Raw genomic sequence first — 27,846 nt, forward strand, 5'->3', positions numbered from 1 at the left:
TTTTGAAAACAAAGCCATCATCTGATACGCATGCAAACGACGTAGACTCCGCAGTGGGGACTGTCCCGGCCGTCCTCGCCTCCACAGAGAAGCCGGAGACCCAGCCGGGCGAGCCAGCCAGTTCTGGGAAAGGTCACCGTTCAAGCCTCTTGCTTTCAAGTGCGCCCCGAGGTCGAGGACACACCGTCCGGATCCGCCGCTACCTACGGCACTCCGACCCCGAGTCCCCGCTGCGGGCCAGCTGCTGTTAGGCCCTGAGGGTTCCGCGCCGCGAAACAGAACGAAACGGAACGAAGCTCTCTCCTCCGCGAGGTGGAAGAGGGCGAGCAGCGTGTCCGACAGCGAAACGCGCTGCAGAACAAGCTACGGAGACGGACTCAACGCGCCTGAGGTCCGCGTGAGCGCACCGCGGGGCAGCACGCACCTGCTGCGCCCAGAACGCGGATGAAAACCGGGTTGGCGCATTCGAGTCGTTTAACCCGTGGGCCCGAGGGGCCCGCCGGAGGCCAGGACCGGCCGGAGGGACCAGGGACACGGCGACGGAGCCACCGGATGGATACGCAGCCCTCGCCGGGCCGACGTGCGGCCCGGGGAGGCAGGACGGCAACGCCACAGACGGGAAATTACACGGCGGCGCCACGAGGTCGTGAGGCGGCCGGGGAAGGGGGGAGCTGCGAGGACGGGGGACAGGGGGCCTTAGGCGATGAGCTCAGGCCAAGTCTGAGCACGGGGGTGACGTGGGAGCAGAGCCCTGGGGAAGCGGGGATCCGACCAGGCCGGTGTTCGGGGGAGGCGGGTCCAGAACCAAACGCAGGACCCCGCGCGTGGACTCCGAGTCAGCGAGGTGCTGCGTGGGGCCTCGTGGACCCCGCGCGGCCCTCGGCTCCCGTTCTGAGTGACAGCGGGAGTCGCCACAGGTTTCCGGGCGGAAGGGCGCCCTGGGTTGACATGTCCGTGGTGATGTGGCTCAATTCTGTTCGGCCAGAATGACGGCCCGGAACGGGCCTCGCTAAGGGGCGGAGGACGCAGGGGTGAAGCCGCTGGCCCCGACGACGCCCCGGCCTGCAGGGAGGTGCGGCCCGCGGAGGCGAAGCGCGGGCTGTTTGTCTTGCGGGGGAGAAAGTAACGAAATACATCACGTTCGGGCTCGAGCTGGAACCAAACGAAGATCCACGGAGGAGGCGCAGGAGGGGGAGGGGAGCGGGCGAGGGCCGGGGCCGCGGAGGTCGGGGGGCGCCGAGCGCGGGGCGGGGGCGGGGGGCGGGGGGTCGCGGGCGGACGCGGGGCGGCCCGGGGGCCGCGCCCTTCTCCCCGCGGCGCAGTCCCACTCAAGGGAGACGCTTCCGAAACGCCGCGGGCGTAAGCGGCACAAGGGAGGAGACCCCGCTGGCCTGAGCGAGGGGCGGACGGTCCACGCCGAGGAGCCGCGTCCACGGCCAGGGGACGCCGACTCTGAGCCGTCGCCGCGCCAGCGTGCGGGAGCGCGGCACACGCGGGGCGCCTCTGGACATCCCGCAGGACGAGCGCCCACCGGCCGGGACTCCCCCCCCACTCCCTTACGCAACAAGGGACAGGAGGGCACTCGGGGTGGAGGGGGCGATGCGGTCAGCAGCACAGCAGCGTTCGGGCTCTGGAAAGTTGCCCGAACGTGCAGAACGGGATGAAGTCAGGACACACGCTTTGGGGGCACAGGCACGGAATGGGAGGGAGCTAAAAATAATCGCTGTTCTTTGCCACACTTCACTTAATCTCTCCTCCAGAAAACTTTAAAGAGCGCACGATCTTATGTAAGGACTTAAGCAATTAACGTTTCTTCTGATAAGTCTTCAAGAAGCTGAAACACAATGCGAACTGGTAATACTTATTCATTTTTATTCAGAACCGCGGTGCCGCCCTAAATTAGATTTCATTGAATTAATGTGGCAAATGAGAAAAGCTGGGGTATATTTAGCTTGTGTATTAAGTGTGGATTTTATTTTTAGATTCCAGCTTTTCATTTCCAATTTTTTTTTCCTCAGAGAAATAAAGGCGCATTAAAAACTACACTCTGGAATTAAGAGGGATATTGAAAAGTGAATTTCATCAAGTGGTACTTTTAGGTTAAGGGGTGCCGAAAAACCTGCTTGATGGGCTTTGAGAAACTTCAAGTTCACGTCGACCGTTCTGACGAGTTCCTCAACTTCAGGTTTCTAGAAAATCTTCGGATCTGATCTACAGAGAAACACCTCTCAGTAATTCCGTTTTAGTAAGAGCTGCAGTGATGGAAGCTAGAAGTCGCCCCGTTCAGTTTCTTCAAGTTAAAAAAAGCTCGTTAAATCCCTGTTTTTTGTTTTGCCCAAAAGCAAGTACATGACCTAATTGACATGCACTTGGATTTAATTTAAAAGAAGCAGACCCATGCCAACTTGACTTTCTGTGGCTTAAATGTCACGGAGGCAGTGGCCAACAATTCTGCAGTGGGAACCAAACACCCTGCCCTTCCCTCCAGCTGTTTCTGTGATTAATGGCAGGACGGGAAAAGTAATTTTCACAAGTCTGAGAAAAAGTTGTCTACATTTTCTGCAGCAATAAACACATGAAAACTAGGCGGAATAAAGAGATTACCCACAATCAAATTTTTACATAAATCTGATTAGTTTTGGCGTCGATCACACACATTTTTTTGGGATACAAAACAAATTTGCATCAAAAGATACACTTGCATTACTCGAAAGTAAGATTGCTGTGCGTAAAATGAGATGTTCCTTACTTATTCAAAAGAATGTGTTATAGAGCATCCTCTCCGCTGAGGGAGAGCCCCCTAAGTTGTCAAAAAAAAATTTAAAAGGTACTTGGATCCCACCAAATCCCAATTACACGAGACTCCTCCAGGCTCTCTGGAGAGAAGGAAATAGGATGTCGGCGAGGGCAGTGGAGAGGGGCATTGGCTACCTCACAGGAAGCCCCTCACCCCCGGGCAGGTTACAGCGCTGAGCGTGTTCCAAGGACCCGAGAGACCATTAATCTCCAGTCGCCCCGGAACCCGGAGCCTCAGCTGTCAGGTCACCAGTCCTGTCCGGTACTGAGCTCGGAGCGGAACCCGAGGTGACATTTTGCTGCCCTCGACCCCCATTATACCGGACCACGCGAACAGTCACCACAAAGTTTGCCCTGCGAACCCTGCTTTTCTGTCAATGAAAGCGGACTGATCATCAGACGAGTTTGGGGGTGACTGTTCACCGCATCTCCTTCTTGGGGATGTACAAAGCACATCACTGAAAACTCCGGGAGCCCAGCAGGAAATGAAGCTGTGAACCGTTGCCTGCTGCTCTCGCCCCGAGTCACTCCTCCCGGCACCCCGAGGACCCCCACATTGGAGCATCCTGCCGGCAGGTTCTCTATCAATCGATAACACACTAGACATTGTTCGCAGAGGGTGAAATGTTTCTTTGATGATTTAATCAACTTTAGGATCAGAATCTGTGAAATGTGGCATGTGCTTTTCATGATTTGTTCGAAACTATGAAAGGAGGCAAATGGACAGGCAAATTTACCTGAAAGATACGACGGATTTGAGTCTTGCTGAATTGAAACTCTGTTGCAAACTTTATGTCACAAATCAACCACCACCACCACAGAAACCGTGTGACACTGTGCGGTTTGATCTGGTCTTTTTGACCGTCGCAGCCGATCGGAAGCGGTGGCTACGTTTTTTCTGTTTTCCTCCGGAACAAGGAGTGAGGGAAGGGCCACTAACGAGGTCACCGCGGAGGTCTGGAAACGGGGCGGTTGAAACTAATAAATCATTCTTGGAAACTGTAAATGAGAAGCGAGACTTTAAAAAGTCCCTCAAATCCTCACGATCCAGAACTGGAAAGACAAACATCGACGGGCTCACGGCTGCCACCGTCTCTGATTAAATCGGCATCACGCCGTGCTGCGTGAAGGCGGGTGTCGGTACTCAACGGCTCATATCCCGAAGGAGGACCCCAAACCCTCCTTCCATCATAGACGCGAAGAAGCCCGAGGGCCCGGAGCGAGCGCGGGAGGAACCCTGCTCCGCTGCCAGCAGGGGCGGCGAGGCGGTGCGGCCGCCGGGCCTCCTCGGACGAGCTCTCGCAGGTCAATGAGGAGATTAACAGGCTCGCGGAACAGGTGAGATGCTGAGGCCGCGTTCTCGGCAGGAAGACGCGCGCCGACCTGCGGCAGGAGCGGAGAGCGAAGCGCCCGACCCCTGCGTCCGGCACGCGAGCGTGTCCCCCTCCAGGACGGAACCGGTCGTGGAGCATCTTCTTCTTTTCGTTTTCCACACGAGCGCTGACATCCCGTTGACGGCATTCTGCACAAGGCTAGCTCTCCTCGTTTCGTTGCCTGTCACGTGGAAATAACTCGGCAGCTGCACTTGCTGCTTCGCGGCGACCATAACGAAGACAACCACGCGTCCCCCAGGGAGGTCACAGGCCCCAGGCCGTGCGCTGTGGCCACGGCGCCCCCTCTTTTGTGGAAGCTGGGCTCGGCTTTGCCGATCTGGATTCGCCAGGGGCCGTGCCCGTGCACACTGGCTTCGCAGAATCTGTGCCCAAAAACGCACAGTGTCCATGTGTGCCACGTTAATCCTGTGGGGTTTTATTATTACCATCCTCGTTTCAAAATGAAGAGTTTACCCCGAGGCTCGACCCCCCTCTCTCTTTCCCTCCCTGAAGAGAAGATGCTGAACAGCAAAACGCCCCTGAATGCTAGAAGCAATTGCCAAGCGAATGGCATTGGTTTGACAGGTGTCTCATAGCAAGTCGGTGTCTGCAACGTATTCCTCGCGAGGGACTTCTGACATTTAGCCGAATAATGCTAGCAAAATCCGACTGCATTTTTTAACCCAATTGGCTTTCTAGCATTTTCACTTAGGACGCTCACAGCCACAATTAGTACTGAATCCAGCCCCAAACTAAAAGATGCATGTTATCAATTGGTTTTAGAGACTTTAGAAACATCTCATTCGAAACTAAGGGTGTTATTCACATTCAAGTAAAGCGATGTTCTTTCTTTTAAGCTGGGAGGATTGTGGACCCTCCGACGGCTCGTCGCTGAGATGAAGATGATCTACAGCCGTTATCCCCAAATCCCTGTTGTTTGATGCAAGCCAACACGTCCCACCGCAAAACGTCCAGTGAGGACCCACGCTGGGGGAGCACAGTGCCGCTGACCGCTGGCTCCCGAAACGGTATGTCCACGTCCCCACGGCCTGCGGGGGAGCCCCTGCACGGACAAAGGTCGTCGCAGACGGAATTAAGTTAGAGACGCCCAGACGGGGGCTCATCCGAGGTCGCCTGGTCGGACCCAGACCCAGCGATGAGTGTCTGTCACAAGACTGAGCAGGAGGAGGTGAGGCTGACATGGACTGCACTGCCTGACGTGGCCACGGGCATGGGGGCCACGGGGCAGACGCCAGGAGCCAAACGGAGCAAGGAGCACGTTCTCCCCCGCGCGCTGGGCGGGGCGCCGGGACCTCTGGGCTCCGGAGCCGGGGGAGAGTCGGGGTCCGCTGTTTCGCGCCACCCACCGAATTGGTCCTGCTTTGTTACGGCAGCGCCGGGAAGTGAACACGCTGCTTCCTTCTTCTGTGGCCGCGAAGGAGGAGCCGCCAGAGTCGTCGAAGCCTCAGTCCTGTGTTTTGGAAAAGGGGTTTCTGAGCTAAATCACGGAGGCGCTCTTAGCCAATAAGGACGACGCCACCACTGCCATTTGCCTGCTTCTTACGACAATCCTGCCGGTTACGTTATAAAACTCATCTTAATAATAATCGCAGAGAGGCTGAAATGACGGGTTCTTGTTGCAACAGGGACTTACGGGGACTCGGCCTCTGACCTTCCTTTGCTCCCCTCCTTATTCAATGCATCACGAGTTCAGGACACTGTGACGGCCCTGGCGACAGGAAATTTGCAGTCTAACAGAGAAGATAAATATTAAGCAAGCGACGAAATCCAATCTCATTTGGATTTTATCATGAAACAAACGCAATCACACCTGTTACTTCTGTGAACTGGTTACCCAGCTGTCGACGATCATAAAAGCACGAATCTACTTCATGCAGAATTTGCCTCACAGACGCGATCACTTTCCCTGGCGCAGCAGACACTCAAGAAGATGGACGCGTGATGGACAGCAGGACATGGCGGCTTATGCCGCCTCTGAGCGGCTGCTTAGGAAGGCGGCTAGGTCGACGACAAACGTCGAACTCTCTCTGCTCCAAACAGAGCCGTCGGGTTGATCCGCGCGATGCTCACAGAAAGCAGAGGGGTTTTCCTGGGCTTCGCGCCTGGGGGCTGGTTCGCCTGGCTCATTAATCAGAAAGTTCTCAAGCAGAGTGTCTCACAGAAGCGGGTCAGCTGGGGACCCGAGTCACGAGGCGCATGCCTGCCCACCTGGGCCCTGGCTCTGCCGCGCTCGACTCGCTCTGTCCCTCTGCCTTCGGGGGAGGCTGTGTGGTGACTGTTCCCGAAGGTCTTTGGGAAGAAGCAGCAAGCGTCTGTCCTGGATGGCTGGGTCACTCGCCTGAGGGAGGGCGGAGCACTGGCCCAGCTGACCTCTCGAGGTGTGTTATGGCCCAGTGCCCCTCTCGTTTTAGATCAGAGTCATAGTCAATCCCTTCAGATGGCCCCAAACGTTGAAGCTGAACGTGGCCCGGGAGAGGCAGTAGCCTTGAGGGGATCAGACTGATACACGTAGGTTCTGATTCTCACTTTGCCACACACGACGTGACTCCAGATAAATTCCTTCCTTCGGTTGTACCTCGGCTTTCTCGTTTTTAAGAGATAACGATTTTTCTCCCCTAAATATGAGCTGAGATTATGCTGGTGAATTGTGTGACCCGCATCTGGTCAACGCTACGCACCAAGTGGTAACCGCTGCCCTCGTCACAGACATCGCTGTCACTAATTCCGCCTCCGAAGGCTCTTCCCTCGAAGGCCCGCCCGAGCAGCCGGAAGCACGTGCAGGACCCTGGTGTGGGACGCAGCCGGCACCGCGGCCGGGCTCAGAGCGAGGACCTTGCTTGCCCTTGCAACCAGATACACACGTATACACCCGTCCGAGCCTCCGCTGGTCCAGTCTCCCTTCCTCCCCGTCTCCGCCGCGCTCTTGGGGACCCTTGTGTGTTCCATAGTTAGGAAACTTCTGGATTGTATCCACTTGGGCAACTAGCTCAGGGCTGAGACCTCTCAGGGTGATGAGTTAATAATGACGACAGCATCATAATGACAACCAAACACCATTCCACGCCTTACATGTGTCGTATCTCTAATCCGTGCAACAGCCCCATGGGTTAGGCGGCACCATCAGCACCATCGTCACCATGATCATCACCATCATCATCACCATCATCATCAGCATCACCATCATCATCATCATCATCATTATCACCATCACCACCATCAGCATCACTATCACCACCATCATCACCATCACTTCAAAGATGAGGAAACAGACGTAAAGAATTAGAAAAGTCTTGCCAGTTGTTACTGCAGGAACAGGCCTTGAAGGCATTGTGCTAAGCGAACAAAGTCAGACAGAGAAAGACAAATACTGTGTGATCTCACTCACATGCGGAATTGCATGAAAAAATAACCACCAAACTGATACAAAAATAGATCGGATTTCTGGGTGCCCGAGGCAGGGGTGGGGCAAGAAGGAATTAGAGGACTCAGGGTCACAAAGTGCAGATTTCCAGGTACGAGATAGTGAGCACTGGGCATGTGACGTGCACCTGATAACCACAGCCAACGCTGATGCACGGTGAGCAGGGAAGTCCTTATGCGAGCAGACCCCGAGTTCCCATCACAAGGACACATTTTTTTCTTCCCTTTTGATTGTATCTATATGAGACACAGATGCTAACATGTTGTGGCAATCGTTTTGCAACATACATAAATCAAACCATCAGGCTGTGTGCTTTAAACTTACACAGTGATGTATGTCAATCATTTCTCAAAAATGCCGGATAAAAGTAAAAAAAATCCAATTTGAGTCCAAAATGTAGAGATAACAGTTATGTGTTAGATGGTCACTTTTCAGGCATTTGCTCTCTTTTTTCTTAAGAAATATGTGTTCTAGACAAGGAAATCGAGAACACGTAATTAGTATTAAAAAATAATCACTCATAATCCCTCCTCAGCCATAAAGCCCTGGTTGCCTTCCTATGCGTCCCGTTGGTCTAATGTGGACATCCCTCACAACAAGGATGCTTTAACAGAACTGTACATCATTTAAAAAGTTATCCTATCCGACCCTCCTCTGATGTGTATAGTGGGGAAAATCTGATTGATTTTGAACATCTTAACTAGATAGGATGAATAGCATCTGTATCATTCGAGAGATCAATTATCTGAACATTCAAATTCCATTTTACCTTTACACTCTGAGGTAATAAATATTGCATCGGTTTATACTCCTTTAGGGTCCACAATCCCAAATTATACCATTCAGTGAAATGACTGGGTGTTCGTGATACAGATGGCCACGGGACACAGAAGACACTGTGTGTTTCAAAAGTCAGTTTCCCCGAGCGATGTGATTACTTCTCCATCCCGCAAAGGCTCACTAGAACGTGGATCGTTTGGCTCAGGTGCCTACGAAGGGAGAGCTGTGAGCTTCTCTCTGACCGAGGACTTTCCCTGCCAGTGGTGTGGCCGGTGCCCTGGGGCTGCCAGGGCCTCACCTCACTCTTCCCTGGGGTCGGAGACAGGACAGACGGCAACACACCTCAGAACTAGAAATACAACGGATGTGGCGAGGCCGCCGTGAACTGACCCGGAGAGCTGGGACGGCGGCGTGGAGCCGGGGGCCCAGAGGAGGCCCTCGCTTGGTCTCTGCAGCGGGCGCTGCTTCCAGTGTTTGGGAGAAGTCCCAGGACCTGGGCGAGACGCCGCAGTGGGCGGGCAGCCAGGTGTGCCAGCGCACGGCCATGTGGAAAGAAAGGGCCCCCCGGGAGGGAACGGCAGAACCCACACCTCAGGTCCAGGACGGCCCGAGAGCCACCTCCTCCAGCGCCAAGGGCAGTCACAGCCTGGTCGGCGTTGCTGGGTGGATGAAGGACGAAGCCGCGTGCCAGCAGGTGCCGTCTGTGCCATCGCCGGAAGGCGACATTTTCGTGCATGCCTCGGACACACACTAACCGGCACTTAACAAACTACACAGTCAGGAGAGCCTTAATTGGCCGTAACTTAACATTTAAATGCTATGGCTGAAGTTCCTTTTATATCAATAGTACAAATTACTATAATGATACTGAGCCTTAATATTTTCTTATTAGGGTGAGTTATCCACTAGAAATGTTATTGGCGTTAGCAGCTGATGTTAATATAAACATGACACGAGATTGTGTCTGAAGCGTGGATTCCGGTGCCCCACGAGTGGGGTGCACGCTGGGTCCCGCCACTCACGGGCTACGTGACGCTGCGCGAAATGCGTACCTTCCCGTGCCTCGTGCTGCTCCTCTACCACACGAGGAGAATGCGTTACCTTACTGGTTGACGTGAGGGTTAAGAGAATTAACGCGTGTGGAGCTCTAGGACGGTGCCTGGCACATGTGATTGCTTGAAACATAATAGCAATCTCTGCAATGCCGAGAACGTGATGTTTAAATATTGTCACTGTTATTATTATTATTATTATGTTTACATTATGGCGGGACTGGGATAAGTACGTTCCATGCATTAGCTCACCTGCTGGCCCTACCCGTGTGTGTTACGACATCTCCGTCTTACAGATGAGGAAAACACCCTGAGACGCTGGATAACGCGCCTGTGGTTTGAACTCGGGGAACCTGATTCCAGAACCTGCGGTTCCGTCACTGCAGGATTCCGCCTTCTCTTTGTTTTCTCGTGAAGAGCACGGGCGCTGATCAAGTTAACGCCACGGCTGTCATGTCGATAATTCTTGCCTGTAGCGACCGCTATATAGTTCCTCAGTTTATTCCTCGAGAGTTACAATAATTCTGCACACGCGCCTTTTTAAATAAGTCCTCTCGTAATTCTTGTGTATGTAAAAATCACACGTCTTATTTTCTTGAAATGCCTCCACATTTTCCTTATTTCTCCCTCCAAGGTCAAACTGTGTGTTTATATGATAGCACGTGTCTACCGTTACTCCAATTTCTGACACATTTTCCCATGCGTGAGTGCCCAAAAAAGTTCCACTGAAAACCGAGTCATCTGAAGAAATTGCTGAGGCTACTCGCTGCATTTGAGGTGAAGATGTTGCTTCTGGCCCCAAGACGGACACCGGACCTCAGTCCCCAGGAAGCGGCCTGGCCGGTCCCGGTGGCAGTGGCTGCGCCCCAGGGGCTCACGGAGACGGGTCTCGTGACGTGTAAACACAGGACCCCGCAGGCGATCCGTGCGGCCGGGGCACTCTGAGCTCCAGGAGGACATATTTTTTCTTCCCCGAACGTGGTTATGACTTTTAAAAAAGAGATGAGGTTTGCTAACAGCCAACGGTCAGGCGAGCGGGGGGTGGCGGGGGGCGGGCATCACTCCCTGTGCAGGTCCCCCCGACTCTCACGCGCCCGTCCTCAGCACGGCCGCCGGGGGGTGCGGCTGGGGTGCGCGGGGCACCGCAGAGGGAGCGGGCTTCCTGGCGCTCGCCCCGGGCCCGCCCAGCCCCCCGCGTCAGGGAACCGGATCGTTTCCCCTGCAGCATGATGGCCGCCCCAAACCGCCCTGCTCACTTCCGCTCCCTGGTCTCCCCCTGGCTGCCCCCTGGGACAAAGGCACCACGAGACAGCGACCTCGCTGGCCTCGCCCATCACCGGACCTGGTGGGGACGCAGCGGACTCCACGGACACGGTCGTCCCCGTGATGGGCCAAGCGAGAATCGGGGGCTTCGGGGTCCAGGGCCAGGGGAGGTGAGTCGTGCGGGCTGAGCAGGCAGGAGCCACTCAGGGGTACCCCATGCTGGCACTCAACAAGGGGGGCTCGGCAAACATCCTCGCTGGTCGCAGTCTAGGCTGTGGGGAAGGCGGCCAGTGCTCACCAAACACCCCCTGCCCCCCGCCCCTGACATCCACCTGCAAACACACCTGGAGAGTGGGGCCCGTGAGCCCTTCCACGTGGAGCGGAGCGGAGGCCACGAGTTACACACAGCTCCGAGGAGACGCCGGCTGCTCGACCGCAGGCGGGCTGGGGTGTCGCCCAGGGGTGGCTGCCCCCCAGCCCCCGACGGGCTCCCTCCCGGCCCCCACGGCTCCCGCACGACGCCCCTCGGCCCGACCGACGGCGCATCTCTCGGCGAGAACCCGGCTGAGTTTCGCTGCGGTGAGTCCCGTTTCCCACGCCGGCGCCTCAGCCCTGATGCCCCTGTCCCCACGGTCCAGGCTGAAGTGAGCTATTTTAATCGGCTGCTCACGTTAACGAGACATCGCACCGCACGGGGACCTAAGGGATGGTGCAGCTGCCACGAACCCTCCCGTCTCCGGACCGGAGAGTGAGGCGCTCAGTGCACAGGAGGATGACGTGGCCTGTCCCCCACCCACACAGCGACATTCTCCGCGTCACACAGAGACTGAGACCACAGCAGGCTGGAGCCCCTCCCCTTCCCACGGTTAAGCGGATGGCTTCGATCGTAGCCGTCCGACCCGTCTGGGCGGCCCTGCCCACACGGTGTGGCCGCTGACACCCACGGATCGGCCCCTAGAATCCGGCCTGGACGTCCGCACAGTGGGCGCGCCCCGAGCCTGCCGGCGCCGGCCAGCTCACGGCCCATGCTGCACTAACCGCCCCCACGCGCCCGCCAGCCATCCCTCCCAGACGCCGCCGTCTCGGGCGAGTCTGCACGTCAGCTCCACCACTCCCGAGCTCTACGACCCCAGGCAAGGACCGCAGCCTCTCTGAAACTCAGCTTCCTCCACTGAGAAACGGGGCCGGTCAAACTTCCCCTGCAGCGTGTCGAAGGCCGGACGTGTGTGAAAGGCTTCAAGCGGCGGCCACTCCCGTGGGAGCACCCACCCAGGGAGCGCACACCCCCTCCCCCCCCCCCCGTGCTTTCGAGCCCCGAAGGCGCCGCGCGGAGCTGTCACCTCCCCCCATCAGCTCCTGTCCGCGGGACCCGCCTGCCCCCTGCGGGGCTCCAGGGCCCGGCCCCGGAGGGAAGAGCAAGGCAGGGCGCTCACGTCGCCCCCACACTCCGGCTGTCCACACGTCGCCACTGCAGCAGGCGACGAGACGAACCCACACCGATCTACGCCATCTCGGGTTTTGATATCAGGGTACAATAGTCTATTTCCTGACCCATAAGCTCCCAGGAAACCCGAAGGTTACGGTTAGCAGGGCACCTTGGTCTTTTCCGGGGGGAGTTACGCATGAGGGCTTCATCGCGAAATGGAAATGCAGCAAGACAACAGTGCGGTCAGCCGGCCGGGGGCGGACTCGTCCCGGACAGCCACGAACGGCCGGCCCGGTGGACTGGGGCGCGGCCGTCGGCCTGCGGCCACGAGGTGACACTTCACGATGCCGGCGGAGGGTGGTTTTTAAGAGGCAAACTCTCTTCCAGTCCTGAGTTCAAATGCCGTCGCGTAACACGGGACACGGGACACTGGTCTGAGTTTCTCTGCGTGACGGGGACATTTCGGCGCTCAGAGACGGGTGTTGTCAAGTAATCTGGAGAAGAGTGTTTGAAAGCCCAGAGCTGCGCTCTGCCGAGGAGTGGCACCATCGCCTGACCCCGCCTCTGTTCCCGCTGCTCCCCATCATTCCGTCGGCTCCTCGGACCTGGGCGGGGAACGGCGTGGGGGGGGCTCGGCGTGAGCCCCACAGGTATCCCGGGGCGGGGACGGGGAGCCCGAGTCACAGCGCTGGGACCCGGCTGAGCCTGTGACCTTCGCGACGCACTGTCCCCAGCGTCCACAGGAGCACCTTCCGAGGCTCGGCGGACACTCGGTCAGGCCGGGACACGGGACAGAGACACAAAACCGAAACCGTCGCCCGCGGGACGCAGGTCCGTCTGTCCGCGTCGGTCTCCTGCACCAAAGAGCAGAGCGATCGAGAAAACCAGCAGCGCCGCTGGACGGCACAGGGCCCGGGCGCCGCCGACAGCCCTTCGTAGTCTCAGGAGCGAGACTCACAGGGGACATGCACAGTGTGGGTCAGACACGCGCACCCGCCCCTTCTCTCCGGCCGCGTGCTGCCCCGACAGCCGGCGGGGCCGAGCCTCCCCCGTGTCTCTTACTCCTGTATCGGCGTTGAATCTCAAAGTAATGATGGTCAGGAGTTCTTCAAATAAATGAATAAATTCACGAGTTTCTCACGTCACCGTTTGATTTTTGGTATGGCCCATGGAGAGTTAATATCGCTAATCTACCTTATTAGCCACTTATCTTCAAAAAACATAATAATAATTTGCCCCCTGACTTTTGGGGTCCACAATTAATTACACAAATAATGTACAACTTGTGGTGTGGCTGCTCTATACTACTAATGCATTATTCTCTTTATTCCTCATGTGATATTTCTAGGTTTGCATGATTTCGCCCATTCCTTCAAAGGCAACACTGAGGTAGTGAGAAAATTAGGAGACATAATTAAAATTAGACTCTGGATTCCAAGCTCCAAAGCGGGGCACATCTGCGAGGTGGCAGCCACCACCCACGCGAACTCGGAGCGGTCTCAAGTTCATACTCTCTTCGTCCAACACAATTATTCGCAAAAGCTGTAAAACTGTTTTCTAATTAATAACTGACAGAAAAGAAAGCCATATAAATGTTCGTCTCCAGTCACTTCAACACGTTGATGTCAGTAAAATCGTTACTCAAACTTCCCCCCGCCCCAGTAAAAACCACGCCAACACGGCTTGCTTTCGGAAAATGCTTTCGTGGTCGATTTTATTTAAAACAATTACTTTGTTGATCATTAACTCGTCGGAAGGAAAAGGATGCCACCACGGGGCATTAAGAGGGTAAGAGAGTCGGGCGTCTGAGCCGCGGCCATGATTTGTTTCTTAGCAACTAATGGCAAAAGTGGAAAAGCTGATTCTAGCACATCTACGAGAGGCAGCGTCGCAGCCGGGGGACCATCCCCAGCAAGGCGGCGTTGCAAGCGATTTGCTTCTGCTGCCGCCGCAGATAAATTATTTTGGATCTGCTTGGTCAAAGCCCTACGGAACTCTCCTCGTGAGTCGGCCACTACTGTGTGGGTTGACGTTTCTCCCCTCTACCCCGTTACGCCGAACCCAACCCCGCTGGTCACTCTGTGCATTCGAGGACGTTGAGAGGACTCAGCGCAATAAAAAACAGATTCCTTTAATAACTGGAGGAAAGGAGTTTGTCGCTGTAATAATAGTTCCATTTCCGCTCTGAAACGGGACTTATTAAACGTAGCCATGGTCAGAGGAAATTAAAAACTTTATAATGGATATAAGCGAGAGCAAGGGGGAACTTAAGGGTCCTGCAGGCTATAAACGGTGAAGACGGCGGTAACACTTGCGTGGTCTCAGAGCCGGGTGTTTGGGAGACTTTCAGGCACAAGTTTGCTTTCAAAAGATCGTATTGGTGAGTTTGCGTTTTGAAAACAAAATTTAATTGTTTGATGGAGACGAACATTATTTCATTTTTCAAATTTAAACATTTTAAAGTAATTATATTATGGTTCTCTGATATATATGTGTATATATACATACATCCACACATATAAAATATAGATAATATGAAATATTTCTGGAATAGCTGTTTTCTTAAAACTAGAAGACGGGTACTATTTATTAGTAAAAAAAAACTTGTTGCATTAAAATACAAAGGCAGTAATAGATTAAGTCATTGAATGAGAACTACATATTTTGAGAGCTTTCATAATGAAAACCACACAATTATGTGGTCAGGAATGTTTGGGAAAATGTCACTGGTATCGGAAAGGATTTATGTTGTGGGTAAAGGCACGGACATTGGAACTGCCTCCTTCCAGATGTCTTGGGCAAAATACTTTCTAAATAAACCTAGAGTTTGCGACCTGGTTGGACTCACTACGTGCCCCGTGGCAGAAGCCCTGCCCTGGGGCCCGCGGGCCCGCTCTCCTGGCTGGCTGGGTGCCGGCTTGGTGTGATGAGGCAGGGATGCCGAGAGGGACCCCTGCGACCCAGCCCGAGGCACCGCTCGGTCTTCCCGCCCTCAGGGTCGGGGGGCCCAGCCAGTCCCGGGGTCGTCGACGCCGAGCACGTCAGCCCACGGGAGCCTGCGGCCAGAGCACGGGAGCCGCCGTGCGCCCCGGTGAGCCTGCAGGCGCTCCGCGAGGCCCGGCGGTGGACGTGTTTTCGGCCCCTCTCCACCATCAGGAGCACAACGCACGTCTGCCTGACGTACGTACTCGTTTTCCTGAAGGGGTAGAGGATCTTCAAGCCCGTGGATTCACCATGTCTCTCTTGGAATAGAAATTCGGGGTCTCTGACAGATCGCATACATTTTTTTAGTCTCTACGTCATTTGCCTAAAAAGTCAAACGAAAGGGCGACGTCCATTTCCGGTTAGCACGGAGCCCTAACTCAGGACTTTGCATCCTCTGAGCTCGGCAAAACCCTGCCGAGTAACACGCGGTGCGGCGGAAGGGGACGGGTGACCATCACATGTCTACCGAGCGCTGACTCTGCAGCGGGCCCCGTGCTGGGTGCTAGGGACGCGCGGAGCAGGGAGACGCAGTCTCTTCCCCTCGACACGTCCACCGTCCGGGTCCACTGAGGGGAGAGGCGTGCCATGCACATGTGGTGCAAAAAAAAAAAAAATAAAACCCTCCGGTGCAGGTACCAAAGGCAGGTGCACAGGAAGGAGCGATGCTTCGATCAACAAACACCCCTTCCACCAGCTGGGGGCTGGTGTTCCAGCAGTGACCACAAGCGAACAGGTTCCTGGCCTTGCGGAGCTGATACTATCACGAAGGCGACAGCTTGGAAAACGTTTTAAAAACGAGATGATCACAGAGGGTGATAATGACCAGCCTGTGGGAATGTCTTCGGTACTACAGAGACTCAGTTGTGGGACTTTCTAGAGGGGTCAGGGCCGGTGTGTGTCCACGGGAACTCTACACGCGGAAGAGTTTGCACGGGGAGGAGGGTGAGGCTGGGGGCAGATCGGGAGACAAAATGAGGCTGGAAACCACACCCGCGAGAATGAACCGGCAGAGCCCCGAAGGCGCCCGCGCGGACCCTGAGCTGTGACAGTCGCCACGCAGAGCATGCGGCTCACGCCACACACGATTAACGCTTTTGAGACGCAAACGCAAACCATCGCTGTGCCCGCCGGAAAGCTGCTCCCGTCCTGCGGAGCGTGTGATGGGCGCAGAGCACCGGCAGGCTGCGGGGCCAGCCCGACAAGCGCGGCCGGTCCTCTGCGAAGCCGAGTGGCCATCCCGCTCCGGACGCTGAAGCCTGCGCGGCCCAGGGCCGGCGGGGGTGACGAAGGGGCCCCGGGGATCGTGCTGCTTGGTCAAGTGCCCCTCGGAGCATCCGCGTCACGTTCTAGGTGGTTGATGAACATCTGGAAACAGGAGTAAGTAAGCGTCTTGGAGCCCAATGATGTCGCCTCGCTGCCTGTGGTCGCACGGTGGTCCCCAAACTCCTCTAATGCGATTCCTCTTGCGGTCTTTCTGAACGAAAGCCAAGAGACACGTGCCGGTCTGCAGCGGGGTCCCACGATCCCCTCGCCCCCTCACCTGCCCCTTCTCCGTCCAGTCGCGCAGCTCCCAGGGCCGCCTCCCAGGGCCGCCTCCCAGGGCCGCCTCCCAGGGCCGCCTCCCAGGCACTATGCCGAGAGCTGGAAGGGCAGCCGGTTCCTCTGGCCTGGCGAACACGACGCAGCTCGGATGGCGAGGCCACAGGGGACGGCCTTGGGGAACACGCTGGCCAACCCCCTGGTCTTGGGGCCTCCCTGGTGAGCTCGGCGAGGACCTCCGCTCCCCGCTGCCCTTCCCCCAGACGCAGTGCCACCTCCCACCCCCTCTGCCGGTGGCGAGTTGTTTCTCAAAACGCCGCGACAGAGTTGGGTGCTGTGGGGAGGTGCGTGAAGCGATCGCAGGTGCTTCTCAGGGCCGACACCCAAAACTGTCGCCACCACCGCGCCGACTGATCGAAAAAACTTCTACATTGAAAACTACAGGACGGGCAAAAGTCAGAAGAAAACAGTCCTTTGAAAGGTCTAAACTCTGCCTTATCAACAAATGTTGCACGATTTCATCGCAGACCGGTTTTATGGACAAGAATTTGAAGGTATGCCCCAGATACCTTCTCCACGAACTACGGACAGCCGTCGGGCGCTGCGCGAGCCGAGGGCCCCCTCGTCTGCAGAGAGGAGCCCGTGTGAGGTGCACGGAGCACTGAGGGGCGGTGAGCGGGGCCCAGGGCCCGGGGCCGAGTCTGCGTCTCGACGCCGCCTCCGACACTCGCCCGCGTCGTTGGCCCGTGGAAGCCCCGTCACTGAGCGGCGCGTGCCCCACACGGACCGCGGGGTGATGGCGACGGTACCCATCTACCCCACGGGGCTTCGTAACAGCCAAACGGGAGACGGACCGCGAAGCGCTCTCTAAGCAGCAGAAGCGCATCGACGATCCAGCTGGTCCGTACTTTCCAGGGCACAAATGGGGCGGCTCAGATTATCGAGGCCAAAGCAAGACGGTGCCCAGAAAGGGACCGACATTCTGCGCACGGGGTGACCGCGTCCTGCGTGGCGCCGTCCCCATGACAAAGCTGCTGGGGACGACCGCGGGGGCGGCCTGGGAGGCGACTGGCGGCCACGCACCAGAACCCACGCCGCGAGCTCTCTGCCCCCGGCCGCGCGCGCCCAGCTACGGACCCAGTGACACCTCGCCCGTCCCCACTCGCCCAAAAACACAACTTCCGCTAAGACAGGTCGTGGCTAACAACGTCACTGTTGAGCCAATCAGCCGGATCGCCCACCTGCTAGCTGGAGCAGCGTGGATTTTTGCTGAAATATTAATCATCCCCCCGGAACAGATTTCCTGCTCAGCCTTCGGAACGGGCTTGCAGTGGACTCTTAATCACTGCCGAGGGCACGAGGAAGCTGCTTATCGAGTGACTGCACTTCGAATCCCCAGGTTCGCCGTTCATTCTAGAGGCATCGAGGCCACCTGGTCAAATGGAGGATGCGTCTGCGGGGCTTTATGTCGAGGCGGAAAGGCCACGCCGCTCGAAGCGACGGGCGCGGAGGCTCCGCAGATGCAGTGCGTCCGGCGTCGCTAAGCGCCCGCTCTCGGGCCACCTAACCTGCTTTCAGTACTTAAAATCCTCGACTCAGGGCCGCATTTACACACAAATGTTTTCTAGCTTCTCCTCTGGTTGGCAAACAGCAGAGGATGTCACACCCCCGCTGCTCCATGATGATCCTTTAAATTCTTCTTCCCTCTCATGAAAGGAGAAAATGCAAAAATGCTAAGGGGGCGACCTGCCCGACTAGGAGCTTTCGTGGAGCGCCTGCCCGCCGCAGGGCGCTGGACCCCTTTCGTGGAGCGCCTGCCCGCCGCAGGGCGCTGGACCCCGGGACAGGGCCCGGGTAGGTCGGTCGGCCGCTGCTGCCCCTCGGGGAGGCACACTTGGGACCGAGCCGCTTCCCATTATTAAGATGTGGGTCACACAGCAAGTCAGAGAGGAAGGGGATCGGAACCCCACTCCGATTTCCCGTCTGGAACTCGCGAAAGGGAGCCCCTTCCCCGTCGCAGTGAAGTGTCCTGCGCACTAATCATTATCTCTAAGATCCGTCCGTGGGGCGACTCAGTGGGAACGTTTAAAAAAACAGCTCCCAAAAGGCGCCAAAGAGAACTTTATAAGCTCTTTTTCAAGACCCACGAACTAGTCCTGACGAGCCGAGGCAGATGATGGGTCTACTTTGATACATCGGTCCCGAGACGGCAGCTCGAGAAGCGTGGAGGGACAGCAGTCACTCCTGGGCCACAGACCCCGAAGCAAAGCCGCCTCATGCCATTCAGCAAAATGTAAAAACAGCGCTTCGTAGATCAATGAAAGGGAATATTTAAAAGAGAATATCACCTCAAGGGATTTCGGTTTCTCTTACATTCTCTCGTTGGCTGATTCACGCACCCATTTGGCTTCATTCATTTTGCGAACACTTCTTCAGGACTTTTTCATGAATACCTGCCCAGTCCATTCGTTGAGTCCCTCACACTCTTTTTACCAATGAATGCCGGCTCCACAGAGGAGGGTCTGCAGGCGGACCAACCCGGAGGTCAGAGGCGGGTGACAGACCGGGTGACAGACCGGGTAACAGACCGCCTCCCGTGCGCGATATGGAGACATGAACAGACCTGAAGGGCTCGCGATGCACAGCAATGCATGACTCTGGCGGGACGTCGGCACCCTGATCACGATTGGCGCGCACCTCCGGTTCTCACGTCGGGGGGGATTTCTGACCGCAGTGCCTTCACCGCTGAGGGTCTGGTGGCCAGGACTGAATTAATCTCTGGTGAAATATCTAACGGAATGATTTAGTTCTTGGAGCACACACGCACACACACACGTACACGCACACACACGTGCACACACACACACACCTATTCTTGATGCCCTTAAATCTAGAGTTAACCTCTGACCCCTGAAACTTGTTTTGTTCTTTAGCTTTGTTCTTTAAATTAGGGATCCCCAACCCCTGGGCTGTGGACCGGAACCAGCCTGTGGCCTGTTAGGACCCAGGCCGCGCAGCAGGAGGTGAACAGAGGGCGGGCGGGCGAAGCTCCATCTGCATCTGCAGCCGCCCCCCCTGCTGGCATCACCGCCTCAGCTCTGCCTCAGGTCCTCAGGCCTTAGATGCTCACAGGGGCACCGGGCCCTGGTGCCACAAAGCTTGGGGACCGCCGCTCTAAAGGGATGACACGCCACTGCGAAGTAAGAGTCGGCTGGTGTGGAGTATAAAACACACGCGAGCTCAGAGGTCAGCGGCGGGTTTGGATCAGAGCCGCCTTACTCCAAAGGGCTGATCGCGGGGACAAGGGGTCCTGGCCTCGGTAGCGCGGGGCCGTTCGGCAGCCAGAACTGTCACGGGGCCCCTGGTAACAATGCATGAGAGACCACAGCAGAGTGCTCCAGCCACCCAGTAGGCCAGGTGCTCTAAATATGACAATACCTCCTTTCCAGGGCTTCGGATTGCCAGGCAAAGGAGGCAAATTCAGGGAAAATGACCTAGAAAAAAGACGAAGTCCAGAGAGAGGGACTTGGGGCCAGCAAACTCCCCCGAATCACTTTCAATCACCGCCCTCTGGACTCGGGGCCAATCCTGCTACTTCGGGGAAAGCCTACAGAGACAGGCAGAGGAGGGCTCGGGGAAGGAGGAAGGCTACTCTTTAAATTTCTGCGGCTCCCTTTTTTTTAAATATTTCATCAAATCAGACCATATACAGCTCGAAACGCTGCTGAGCTCGCGGAGGAAAAGCAGAGCATGGCAGAAAGCCTGCCCGGCCCCCCGTGTTTAATCGGGGCCACCCCTCGCGAGACCTGGCTCCCTCTGTCACAAAGGCAGCTGGCGTGGGGCTCGTTCCCCGGCTGGTTTATTTTTCTTTGATGAGCGCGGTCAGGAGAGAAACGGCAAGGGACCATGCCTCTGCTGGTGTAACAGTTCCTCGGGGCAGCCGTAAACAAGTCACCACGATCCGGTGGCTTGAAATGTGAGGAACCGAGTCTTCTACTTTCTGAAGGCTGGAAATCTGGAAATGGAAGGTTGACGGGGCCGCGGAGGTCCCAGGGCAGCACGGCCTCGCCTCGTGCAGCTCCCGGCGGCCGTCGGCGACCCCCGCGTTCTGCGGCTGCCTCGGTGCGATCTCTGTCTCCAAGGTCGCCCGCCCCTCCTCCGTGTCTTCCCTCCCCTGCCTCCCGTCGGCACCTTGCTCTCGGAATAGGGTCCGGCCGTGCACTCCAGGGTAATCTCAATCAGGAGACCCTCAACTGATTCCCATCGGAAAAGACCCCTGGTTCTCGCGAGGTCCCGTTTGCAGGCTGCAGGTGGAGGTAATGCTTCTTGTTAAGGTGACATTCAACCCACTGTCGACGGTCTAAGAGATTGCGAATTTTGAGTGGTACTGAATTTGTTTCTTTCTATGACATCATGGCCTCGCCAGTAAAAGCTCTTACAGAAGCACGAATTAGTGATCCTCTGTTGGTGTTTCTGCCTGTTCAGAAACGGCTTTCCCCTTTCAACTGAATGGCCACACCTAACTGACTGTCCACTGAAACTTCAGCCAAGCATAAAGCATGGTGACGGGAAGATTTAATCTTTGCTGCCTGACAATTAAACTCCAAACACAATCAGAATCATTTTCATAGTTATTGACTAATTATCCACAACAATGATATAAAAAGGGATTATATTTTGATTATTCAATGTTTTTGTTTTATTTTTTTTAATTAAAATACAAAACACTAATTGCTTTTAACTTCAGTGATTTTTTAAAGCCCTGTCTGATCGTCGACCTTGGTTGAAGCCTCCCCGACCCCCTGTCAGTCTTGGTTGCCAATTTTCACTCTATTGTTAGAATGCTCCTGACCGAAAAACAAACAAACAAAAAACTCTATACTGCACTCATTTAAGTCACAAACTACCGTTTTCAGTCATATAAACCCCAAATACGACTGTGGGAAAAGTAGAAGGAGATACGTCTCATAGACCAGTAGGCACAATTAACTAGTATCCACACATTAATGGGTTTTGCAGAAGGACCAAAAATGAGAATGATGTTGTATACCTGTAAATTTCGATTATTCATTATACCGCAATTCTCATTTACCCACGTCAGTAAGAACCAACAGTATGGCCATAAACCAGCTAGTCTTAAGGTTGACGTTATGAAATTTTCAACAGACACCAATTGTCGTCATCGACATCTTTCTAGGACTATAGTGAGTGGCAGAAATGATCTACCAAAAACGTTATTTCAGAAATTTGGCATGTTTTGGTTTGGATTCTTCTAACTATTCAAATGAGAAAAATTTACTCTTTTATTGAAGATCGAAGACCTCCACTGAGAAATGTTTTCGGTTTTTCTATCCAAACATTTCTTAGCTGATTAAGTTTTAATTGATCTAAAGAGTCACAAATTATTTATCTAGTCATCTATCAACATTTTCTTATTGCTCAGAAACACAAAGTTTGCCTATTTAAGCAGTCTTCCTAATTAAACATCAGTCAAGCTAGTCATGGGTTTGGCTGTCTATCAAAGCCCCAGCTGCGGCTCTGACTGACGACACGTTTCATTCTCAGCTATGAAAGGTAAACTAATTATCGAAAATTAAAACCAGTGAACATTTGACACTTTCTGTGAACAGAAGCAACGATCGAGGCCCAGAAACCAGGCTGCCAAAAGCCCCAGTCGAATGTAGTACGGCATTCAAAATCTAGCACGTTTTTCCAATCTTCGTTACCAACAGCACGACCACCGCCGACCACGGTCACCACAACTGTCACAGGGCACCCATGTTTAGGAGGCGGCTCGCTGGGGCAGCCAGGAGACTCCCTTCAGCGAGGTCTCCCGAGCTGCTGCTCATCAAGGAGATACTTTCACCATAAAAAACGCTGGCTGCCACCTGACTGATACAGCTCATTGAACTTAACGTCAAAATGTACTGGCTTATTCGGTTACTTTATCCTTACGGATACACTGCTTCGGGGCACAAGACGTCCTCCAGGAGTGGCTTCTGCACCGAAAGGTGCCCTTCGCCGATCATTTCCAGCCTCCCTCTTCTTTTCTTCCTTCCATCCCTTCCTCTTCACTGCAAGCTCAGGGGGCAGCATTGCGGGGTGTGCCTGGTGGGTCCCCAGGCGTGGTACCCACAGAGAAAAGCACAGACGCCGGTCCACCGTCCCCTTCAAGACAACGCCACCTCGCCTGTAGCCAAGACAACCCCAGTCGTCTAAGGCGGCCGGGCAACCTGATTTTGTCAGATGGTTTAATTTACCATGAGAAACTTGGAGGTACTTATGTATGAATAATAGTCATCCGTAACCTAAGATGATGAATAGCCTAAGTCTTTCGCCGTGAAGATCTGAACTGTTATAAAACAGCTGAACTTCCAGGAAGAAGGCCCCAAACAATACTTAAGAAATGATCAGTTTGACAAGCTAAAATATGGAGTTATTGGATTATTCTCTTGGAAGCCCTTCATGATAATCTGCATTTAAAATACATCTTTTCCACATGTGGGGGAGGAATGATTTGGGAGTAAGAGAACTTACAGTAATATGTCATTTACTGCTTGGGGACATACAGTTTACCAGCCCACAGTTATTTACCATAAAATATCAATATTCAGAATGTTTTACAAGCTACTTGCAATAAATTGGAAATTTGCATATTAACTTTTGGAGCAGAAATATGGTTATTAATTATTCTCATTACGGAAACTGAAACCAATTATATTAAAATCAGAGTCAAAATGTATGCATAATTGCAGTATACACCATTATGCTTTTAGATATTAATAGTAAATCAACGGTATGACAGCATTAAGGAGGCCCACAACTAAAAAATTAAAAACAAAAAAAAAATTAATGATGGATGTACTATGTGAAAGGTTGTAAACACATTGAAAAATCCACGTCTGTGTCTGCGAAGGAAACGTTTTATCAAGCACGCAAATGTGTGGTTCGAACATAAATTCCATGAGGGAAGTTGAGTTTTGGTGGCCGAGGGGGAACCATGCTTGTCAAATGCCATGCAATGAGCTCAGGACATAGGTGGCCTAACTCTGGCCAGGCCACACCTGGTGGAGGTGGACTCATGTCACTCATCCTCGGGTTCTTCACCTACAAAATGAAAATAACACTGATCTCTCTTCGGGTCCTGGTGCAGACTAAACACCTAGCGAACTACCTCACGGGAGGAACGCATTTATACTGGAAATGATAATAAGAGGTGGCATTTATTGAAGCCTCCGTGTGTGCTAGACGAGGACCCAGAAGTTTTATCAGCATCAGCTTACTTCACGCTGACCACAAAGGAGGTACAGGTGTTCATCCCGTTTTTATGGATAAAGAACCTGCGGCGATAGCGATTCAACATTTTTGTACCTTGCCGTGCGGTCGCCGCGGGTTGCGGTCATCGTCTGTCCCCACACGTCACCGACTCCACGCCCCATCCCCTGGCGCTACCCACGTCCTCTCTGCTGGCAGACACCCCTTTGGGCTCTGCTTCTGCGAGGCTGGTTTTGCCTTGTTCGTTTGTTCTGTGGAAACTGACATAACCAACTCCGCTTAAATAAAAAAATAAATTAAAAAAAGAAACTCGATTTTTTTATATCGACAAGATAGCAGGTCTTTAAATAAAACATGAAACATACTTAAACCAAGAAATAAAAAATTGATGATTAAAGACACTAACCATTGAATTATAACACTTGGTCTTCAAAGAATGTGGTTTATTAACTAAAATAATTTTTTAAAAGGAAAAAAAAGAGAGAAACCGAGGCAGAGAGAAGTACCTCATCCTAGGTCACAGGGTTACGTGAGGAACTGAATTTCAGCCCAGGGCCTCTCACTGAAGGTTAGCGCCCTCGCACACTACCCTGAGCTCCTAGCAAATGCTAAAAACGAGGGCTTGCCAAATCTCGCCTACAAAATCAGCATGAAAACATTTTTAAAAAATAATCCATAAAACGAGAATAATAATGTCTAACTGAGAAGACTATCCTATGGATAAAATCGTATGAAATATTTAAGGGAAATTGGAAAACAGTGGCATGTTAGACAAAGAAGAAGGAATGTTTTTCTTATAAATAAGGTGGGTCTGAGGCAGAGGCAAGCCAGGGCACATTGCACTAGGGGAGAAGATGGCTTTCCGTGGCTGTCGTTTATTATCTGTGGACTTGACAATGAGTAATTCAGTGACTCCAATCTCCAAATTCATTTTTTTTTAAGATACAGGCCAAGAAAGCCACCAGGTCTGTGTCAGCCACATCATCATAGGATTAACAGTAAAGAAACATCCTCGCTTGCATGCTACAGTGCAGTAGCTATGCCCAAACGGCACTGTTTCTTTTCCTCGGGGATTTAGAAAAGGCTTGGGGTGAAAAGCAATGACTTAGTGACATTCAAATGACGTCGCTGTCTGCTTCACCTCACGTCCCCGAAAAGAAGTACTTTATTCCAACCATTTCAAAACGACGTCTGAATAAAGGCTCATCTTCTCATGCTTTTAAATAAAGAAAGATAGAAAAAAAAGCCTCGACACTGTAGACTGATGGTCGAGAGGTTGTATGGAGTCCGGTAAATGACTAGAAACAGAAAGGGTTTAGAAACTACACCATCTCCAAAAAACCTTATACAGATATTTTCCTGGTTTTGGTACTGAAATGGGCAGTTAATAAAGGAATCCCTATATGCGTACATGTCCTAGACCCTAGCAATAAGAAAAAAAACATGGACGAGAGAGCCTCAGCCACCTCGCAGAGCGTAGGTCTACCTTGGGAGTCAAATAACGAGAAAGAAGAAACAGGCGTGATCATTTCAGGCTGCGCTAAGTCCTAACGAACGAGAGGGGCCTTCGGCACACAGACGTGGAGGCTGGAAGAAGGCAGGCGGGGCAGAGGAGAAGAAACGGCCGGCGCGCTTCCTCAGAGGGTGGGTGACTGGGAACCCCGTCTTAGGAGGTCACAGCTGAACTGAGAACTGAGGCTCCTCAGGAGTGAGCCTGGGGAAGGACCCAGGCAAACGCACGTCGGGCGGAGGGAACAAAAGTACCCAGGCCCCAGTGCCGCAGACAGCTGGTCATTTCCGAGAAATTAAAATGAGGTCACGGTGATGAATTTGAGATTTATTCTAGGTGCAGAGACGGCGTAAAGCGGGAGAGCGGAATGATCGCATTTACATGTTTAAAAGATTATTCTGGCTGTTTTATTATAAGTGGTTCGGGAGGATCTCGAGGAGCTGCACGGAGGGCAGGTCGGAGCAGGTGTCGTAGAAATAGTGCACCCAACTTACAAGGCATCGGGCGAAGATTCCCACTACTTTAGGAACAAGTAGGGCGACCTGGGGTTCAGTTGTAGTATGTTTGAGTGACTTGGTAGCTAGTTGAACAAGAGTATGCAGAAGATATTGATTTAAAAGTTCTATCTCATTTCCATGGACGTTCTCCACTGGCATGGTGCCCTGTCCTGGTCAACATTTTATATCAATTATTTGATTGGACACATGCTTATCAAATTTTCCGCTGACGCTAAAGCAGGAGGATAATCGATACTTAGATTTAAAAAAAAAGATTTAAAACAATTTCAACTTTGATGGAACAAAAGGTCACTACTCAGAAGGTGAATTCAATAAGGGTGAAAAACTACTCTGCATTTAGGGCAATGCCACAGTCGGGTGGCTCGGCACTGATACATTCGTGAAAAATTGATCCTCGGAGTTTACATAACTGTTATGTTCAAAATAAGGTCACAATGTGAGGCCCAGCACCTGTATCACCTGCATTCATTGACATTGTAGAGTTCAAGCACACACACCGAGGGCACATTTTTTTTTCTATACGGTCACATTTAACGTAACTGCGTGTGTTGTGTAGAAGAGGCATGCGAATTTAGTGCCTAGAGAAGAAAAGAATCACAGGCTAACGGGCCATGGCCATATTTTCACATATTTGAAGCCGAACCAAACTTATACAGGAAGCGTGGGGCATGAAAGGGACAGACATTTACATGTCTGGCTCAATCGGAAGGAAGAGGCGTCAGGTCTGTTTCGTACTTTGGAACAACGAAAGCAGTCTACCGTGGGTCGGGATGCTTTGTGATGGGGGCAGGGTAAGCCCTCCGTTTCCAGAATCTTTCTAGCTGAACGGTGATCAGCCAAGGAGTCCAAGGGAGGCGCGGGACAAGCATGGTGGACTCAGACGATGGGTCCCGGGCCGACCCGCTCGCAAACTGAGTGGCGGGGCTTCCGCTGAGGCCAAACCATCCCCTCTACATGACTTTCCTTGAATACGGGATTCTGCCTCCCTGATACTTTGGTAGTAGAAATGTCTGGACTTTCACACGAGGACAGGGTCGAGAGCTGGCCATCGGTTTTCTCAGTGTCATATGTTAGACCAACGAGAGGTCGGTAATGCTCCCCCAATCTCTTCTGTTCTGTTACTGTTGTTTTGAACATTTCCATACGCCATAAAATTCAAAAATCAAAGACGTATGAGAGCCATCGGATAGAGAGTTTTCCCCTCCCCTGAGTCAATGATTCCATGATTATTTTCCAAAGCGAGTCCCATGAACTATACTTGCCATTACTGTAAAGTTAAGTATAGATATCAGACTCGCGTTAAACCCAGAGAAGCGAACGCTTTGCTTCGGCAGCGCCGGGACAGACAAGTCCCCTCCGCTTATTCCGCACACCTAAGGGCATGTGCAAGACTCTCCGGCGACATTCCCAACACAGTAACCCTGGAATCCCATAGATACCCAGCACTTAGAAAATTCATTTCTCAGCTAATAAAAATGCCACCGAATGGCAATAATAGATTAAGCACTGGATATTAGGTCCGCGCGACGCCGAGTTCCCGGAGAGGATTTTGTTAATGAGAACATCCTGCAGTGTTACCACTAACAGACTTTATAATTACAAAGCCTTTGACGGTAATGCACTGCTGTACGAGTTGGGGTTTTACATGAGGAAATCTATAATCATATGCAAATACATAGCCCCTTAGAAACGTAGTCGGCCATCAGTCCTCAAAGGCTGTTACGCTCTTGCCTGTGGATTTTATTTTCCACTTGCTACTCCCGAATTTCACTTTCTTTGATATGCTCGTGAACTCTTACTAGACGGTGGTCTTAAGAGCTGGCAATTTGTTTTCTAAATATTCTAAGCTGAAAACGCAAAGGGCATAATAGAAAAGGTAATGCATTC

General features: G+C 53.3%; 1 protein-coding gene across 10 annotated transcripts in view; it reads right to left on the reverse strand.

The window, feature by feature from the left end:
• The window catches only part of CNTN4 (contactin 4), a 637,177-nt gene that overhangs the window by 174,540 nt on the left and 434,791 nt on the right, over positions 1–27,846 (reverse strand). The gene's annotated exons all lie outside the window — the stretch shown is intronic.

Source organism: Rousettus aegyptiacus, unplaced genomic scaffold (assembly GCF_014176215.1).
Source record: "Rousettus aegyptiacus isolate mRouAeg1 unplaced genomic scaffold, mRouAeg1.p scaffold_m13_p_4, whole genome shotgun sequence".
In the NCBI taxonomy this organism is placed as follows: Eukaryota; Metazoa; Chordata; class Mammalia; order Chiroptera; family Pteropodidae; genus Rousettus; species Rousettus aegyptiacus.